Genomic DNA, 6,433 nt, shown 5'->3' with positions numbered 1-6,433 from the left:
CTGTGCGTTCGCCAACAAGGTCCATATGATAGATACTCCACACAAACAAAAACAAAAAAAATAATAAGCTTAGGGTGTAAAATATCCAACTGAAGTGCTGTTTTCAGAAAGTGTAAAGTTGGTATCCAAAATACTATGCGATGTTCTTTCCAAGTCTCAAAAAGTGTCAGACGGTTAGAAGCGTAAATATATACAATTGTCTGTTTAGAAACACAAAACGTAAACAATTCTTCAACGTAATGTTGGAGAGCGAGGCCAGTTTTGCGGTGCCTGTAACTGTAAGTTGTTTTTCTAGCAGCCTGTTGGCACTAGAGGGAAACAGTGACCGGTTTCACCCAGGGCACTCAACAGATTATCTGAGAAGCGAAGAAACCAGGCAGCCCACTTAAATTGGCGGTGCAGGAGGAAGGAGTCAGGCATTGAGCTCTCAGCTCTCTGCTTGAGAGGCGCCTGACTGTTGACGGCGGAGAGAGGTCCCCTTTACCAACAATAAGGGTTCTCACCGATTAACCGCCCGGAGGAAGACTGTGGCGAGACCCGACGTTAGATGGTAGGTCTGTTTGTGGGTTGACTTTGCAACAAAAACAAAAAAAGAGAGACAAAATATGTTGTTAGCACAGAGGAGTAGAAAAGATTGAAAGCTCGATCGGAAAGGATGACAATTGGCGGTGCCGTCTCATTTTGGAACAAGATACTTATAGATTCACCCGGTGTGTGTGTGTGTGTGTGTGTGTGTGTGTGTGTGTGTGAGAGAGCGGTCCAGCTGTCTGAACCACCAAATCTCCTTGTGCCACATTCGGTGTACATTGCTGCTGGAGTGATGATCGGCTGCGTGTAAAAGCTTGTCGGGTTGGTATGGCGCGACTTGACTTGATCCCTACTCTTGACTTTGGTACGCGCTACATTGCAGTTAAGTTACTCGTGGGGCTCCCGAGTGCGGGGCTGCGTGGTCATGTTTTAAGTTGGTTGGGCATGAAGTTGCGTTCGCAAGTTGTGTGAGTGCTGCGCCCGGGTGAAAAGTTGTCCCTGCAGCTGTTGATTCACCCTTTTTTCAGTTTCCTGGGGATGCGAGTGTTGTCGCTTAAGGGGTTGGACAGGCTAGACGCAGGAAGATTGTTCCCGATGTTGGGGAAGTCCAGAACAAGGGGTCACAGTTTAAGGATAAGGGGGGAAGTCTTTTAGGACCGAGATGAGAAAGTTTTTTTTCACACAGAGAGTGGTGAATCTGTGGAATTCTCTGCCACAGAAGGTAGTTGAGGCCAGTTCATTGGCTATATTTAAGAGGGAGTTAGATGTGGCCCTTGTGGTTAAAGGGATCAGGGGGTATGGAGAGAAGGCAGGTACGGGATACTGAGTTGGATGATTAGCCATGATCATATTCAATGGCGGTGCAGGCTCGAAGGGCCGAATGGCCTACTTCTGCACCTATTTTCTATGTTTCTATGTTTCTATGTGTCATGTCTCAACAAACTTGGGGGAACAAATGAATCGCCTCTCATTAAACTGAAACTGCTAAAACCACACAGTACACGCCGCCAAAATCCGGATGACACAGGCTAAACGTGCAAGTATTGTGCTGTGCGTTCACCAACAAGGTCCATACGATACTCCACACAACAACAAAAAATAAGCTCAGGGTGTAAAATTCGGCGCTGTTGCAGCGTTGCGGTCCGCTTCTGTGCCACTGTGCTCTGGAGCTGTCCAGTGCTGAATCTCAGCGTGGACAGTGGACCAGAGGGAGAGAGCGAGCTCTCGCCCACAGACCGTCAGCCATGCGGGACTTATCTCGGGATATTGTTATTTGTAAATCCAGATCTCTATCTTCAGACACGAAAACTCGGCGTGTAACTAACATAATGCTATGGTTGGCGGTGGCGAGGGAGGGAGGTGGGGGGGAGAATGTTGATGGTCAGTATTTCCAATGCAATCTCCACATCGAATCGTCAAATATCATTTTCTTTACCCCTGCATATATATGCCTAGCTGAGATGTTTGGTCACGATCGATGCTGAAATGTTTGTTGTAATCATGTGTGTGCTCTAACACGGCGTTTCTGAGGCGTGGATTGGTACCTTGCTGAAGTGACTCAAATTTTAGTTTGCAAGTTATATCTCCGCCTTTTGCTGGGATTCTGGGCCTGTGTTTTGCCAGTAACTGAAGAAGCTCGCAGGCCTTGAATCTCCGGACGATGCGGCGTTCAAAACAAGGGGAAACTATGACTTGGGTTCGAATTGAAACTCGTCGTACTTTTTAACATGCACTTTACATTCCCCTTGCACGCAGTTATTCAGAATGATCCATGTATTCCGATCTGTCCAAACGCATCGCCCCTCGGGGACAAGTCGTTATCACGTCTGAAGAAGGGCCACCTCTTCATTTTCGCCAGAGGTGCTGAGTTACTCCAGCATTTCGTGTCTTTGGTTTAAAGCAGCACCTGCAGTTCCTTTCTGCACAGCTTGTCACATCTCGGTTTGAGGAGAAGTTGAATATTTAGGTTAAATGACATGTTCATCCAACCTGAATTCGGGTGCGAGTCTCGCCAGATGCCGACACACGCCCCACCAGAGGGCAAGGTTTATGGTTCCAAATATAAAGCGGCCTCTTTTCTAACGGAGGCCGGTCCCACATCAGATGGGAATTAACTACCAAGTGTTTCGGGACGGGCTGAACTCTTCGCACCGCTTTGTTTTCAGGGTTAAATTGTAAATGCCCACCGGGGCAGCGATTCCCTCAAATCTGTGGATAAGGTGGAAGGGTTCCGCAAATGCTACAAGCAGTATTTGCGTTCTGCAAGTCCTTCCAGACGGATGCAGGGAGAACGGCGGACAATGACACCTGCCTGCCTCTTCCTTGGGACATCCTGTTCTGACCTTTCCTTTAGGTTGTCGGGTTTGCCGTGAACGGTGGGTGTCAGTGCATTCAGGACCCGTGTCGGATTCGCTCGAATGTTTCCACGTTTCTGAATGTTGTTTTGAATTTAGCATCGAGTGCAAGGCTTGGCATGGAATTGATCTTGTGCGCCATGCACAAGCCCCAACGAGCAGAGTACTCGCTGCCAGGCGCATGTTGAGGTGTTACAGTGCTCTCGCCTATCCGACCGGTTGTCTTGGCGAACCTGGCCATATTGCACTCAGAACGCATCGGGCTTGTGCGTGTAGCGAGCCGACAGAGGCTGTGGGCACTGTTTTACTGTGGGATGCTTCTCAAGAAGGGTCTCGACCCGAAACGTCACCATTCCTTCTCTCCTGAGTTGCTGCCTGACCTGCTGAGTTACTCCAGCATTTTGTGAATAAACACCTTCGATTTGTACCGGCATCTGCAGTTGTTTTCTTATACTCCATCTCACCAACTGTGTTAATGCCAGAGTTGAAATGGCAAGACTGCCATATTTGAGCCGAGGAGTGGAGAGAACTGAAGACCAAAAGATGTGTAAGGAAAAAAAAATGCTGCAGATGCTGGTTTAAATCGAAGGTGGACACAAAAGGCTGGAGTAACTCAGCGGGTCAGGCAGCATCTCGGGAGAGAAGGAATGGGTGACGTTTCGGGTCGAGACCCTTCTTCAGACCGATGTTACTGAACTCTCGTCGAAGAGAGGAGGAGAACTTTTTCAAAGTAGACATACCTTGAGGAGAATTCGCAGCGGAGCGGCATGATCTGTAGGAAAAGAAACTGCAGATGCTGGTTTAAATCGAAGGTAGACCAAAAAATGCTGGAGTAACTCAGCGGGTCAGGCAGCAACTCAGGAGAGAAGGAATGGGTGATGTCTGAAGAAGGGTCTCGACCCGAAACGTCACCCATTCCTTCTCTCCTGAGATGCTGCCTGACCCGCTGAGTTACTCCAGCATTTTGTGTCTAGCTGAAGATCAAAAGAGATGTTGGTTGGACTTCCTGAGACATTGATGGAAACCACATCTCCCAATTAGGTTCTGATCCAGCAGTAATGCGTACATCCTCCTGAATAAACATCTCCACCAGTAATGCCGCTAATAAAATACTTAACAACAATTATTATCCTACTCGAGTTCATTTTAGACTTTGGTGGATTAAAAACCTGCTTTGTTTCTTTTATATTTGGAGTTTTAGAAGAATGGTAAAACGGTTCAAATCTGTAGATCTTAACACTTCGGCTGAATTAGAATAATGGATGTTCGTACTGAATTTCTAATAATTTGGGCAAAATTCATTTTTTGTCAGACACGTAATTTACTGTTTTACACATTAAAGATTACTGGTATTTATTCACAAAATGCTGGAGTAACTCAGCAGGTCAGGCAGCATATCAAGAGAGAAGGATTACTGGTGCGGGTTCTTCAGAACAATCCATTCATTCTTTAAAATGGGGCCCAGTTCTGGATGATACGTTTTGCTTTTTGCGGATAAATCAATAATCTAATCAAACACAAAATGCTGCAAATGATGGTAATCTAAAAATTATATCTGGGAAATATTAACCAGGCCAGGCAACAGCAAGGGAGAGAGAAATATAGTTTCTTCAATTTCCTAAATATTTTAAATTGGTGATCATTAAGAGGAAATGAAAACTATAAAACTGTAAAAAGATTTCAAAGGAGAGTAGAGTCAGGGGAAGGGCGGGAATGGTGATTAATCTCACCAAATGTTGTGCTTCTGTTCAAGAACGGCTGCAGGTAAAGGGCTGGGAACTGTAGGCCAGTGAGCTTGACATGTGTAGTCGGAAAGCCACCAGAGAGAATTCTGAGGGATAGGACACACATGCATTTAGATGGAAAAGGGCTGATTAGGGGTAGTCAGCATGGTTTTGTACGCGGGAGGTCGTGTCTCACGAATCTGATTGAGTTTTTTGAAGGTGTGACCAAAAATGTTGATGAGGGCAAAAATGTTGTATATGTGGATTTCAGCAAAGCATTTGACAAGGTTCAACATGGTAGGCTGCTGTGAAAGGTTAGTTCACATGGGAACCAAGGTGAGATAGCTCAATGGATAGAAAATTGGCTTTGTGGAAGAAAGCAGAGGGTGTTAATGGAAGGTATCCTCTTGGTTGGAGGCCTGTGACTAGGGGTGTGCCTCAGGATTCGGTGCTGGGCCCATTACTGCTTGTCATCTGTATCAATGATTTGGATGAAAATGTACATGGTATGATTAGCAAGTTTGCTGATCATACAAAAGTGGGTGGTATTGCAGATAATGAAGATTGTTGTCAAAAATTGTAGCAGGATCTCGATGGGTTGCCAGGTGGGCTGAGGAATGGTTGATGGAATTTAATTGAGAGAAATGTGAGAATTGAGAGAAATGTTGCACTTTGGAAAGTCTAACATGGGCAGGACCTACTCAATGAATGGTCGGGCTCTGGGATGTGTTATAAAGCAGAAGGATCTTCGAGTGCAGGTACATAGTACATATTTCCTTGAAGAAGGCGTCACAGGTAGGTGAGGTGGTCAAAAAGGCTTTTGGCACATTGGCCTTCACCAGTCAAAGTACTGAGTGTAGAAGTTGGGAGTTGCCATTATATAAGAGGCCGCATTTGGAGTATTGTGTTCAGCTCTGGGCACCGTACTATAGGAAAACTGTTGTCAAGTTGGAAAAGATGCAAAAAAGATTTGTAAGGATGTTGCCAGGACTCGAGGATCTGAGCTATAGGGAGTGGTTGAGCAGGCTGGGACTCTATTCCCTGGAGGGCAAGAGGATGAGGGGAATAAAATCACGGGAGGAACAGATCGGGTTGATGCCCAGAGTAGGGGAGTCGAGAACCAGATGGCATACGTTTCTGGTGAAGGGGAAAATAATTTATCGGAATCTGATGGGTAACTCTTTCACGCAAAGGGTTGTGGGTGTTTGGAACGAGCTGCCGGAGGAGGTAATTGAAGCAGGGACTATTGCAACGTTTACAAAGTAATTAGACAGGTACACAGATAGGACAGGTTTAGAGGAATATGGGCCAAATGCAAGCAAGTAGGACAAGTGTAGATGGGTTATGTTGGTTGGTGTGGGCAGGTTGGGCTGAAGGGCCTGTTTCCACACTGTATGACTCTATGACTTGCACACTTATTTTCCTAGCAGCTCTTACAGAATTTGAAAACTGTCCCAGTAAGTCAGGAATTGAAAGCAATGTTGATAAAAAGATCTGATACCAAGCACAGGAAATGCCTGTCTCTACTCACATGTAAAATCTTGCATTGAAATTCACTTACTGTAGAAATGATCATTTCCATTAAGGAACTAATGTGTGCCTAATGATAATGGTCAATGAACTTTGTTGTCTTTGCACTGGGTTTAGTTTAGTTTGGTTTAGAGATACAGCGTGGAAACAGGCCCTTTGGCCCACTGAGTCCGTGCCAAACAGCAATCACCGCACATTAACACTATCTGACACACACTCGGGGCAATTTACACGTATACCCAGCTAATTAACCTACAAACCTGTACATCTTTGGAGTGTGGGAGGAAACCGAAGATC

The 6,433-nt window shown here is 45.7% G+C and overlaps 1 protein-coding gene across 1 annotated transcript in view; it reads left to right on the top strand.

Annotated features, from left to right (window-relative positions):
* The first annotated feature begins 407 nt into the window (after nt 1-407).
* The window catches only part of LOC144605260 (synaptotagmin-6-like), a 299,058-nt gene continuing 293,032 nt past the window's right edge, over nt 408-6,433 (top strand). Inside the window, exon 1 of the mRNA XM_078420353.1 lies at nt 408-550. The gene's annotated coding sequence lies outside the window, so the exon portion shown is untranslated. The remainder of the gene's footprint in view (nt 551-6,433) is intronic.

The sequence above is a fragment of the Rhinoraja longicauda genome, chromosome 24, assembly GCF_053455715.1.
Source record: "Rhinoraja longicauda isolate Sanriku21f chromosome 24, sRhiLon1.1, whole genome shotgun sequence".
Classification (NCBI taxonomy): domain Eukaryota; kingdom Metazoa; phylum Chordata; class Chondrichthyes; order Rajiformes; family Arhynchobatidae; genus Rhinoraja; species Rhinoraja longicauda.
This window is presented reverse-complemented; position numbering and strand designations above follow the sequence as displayed.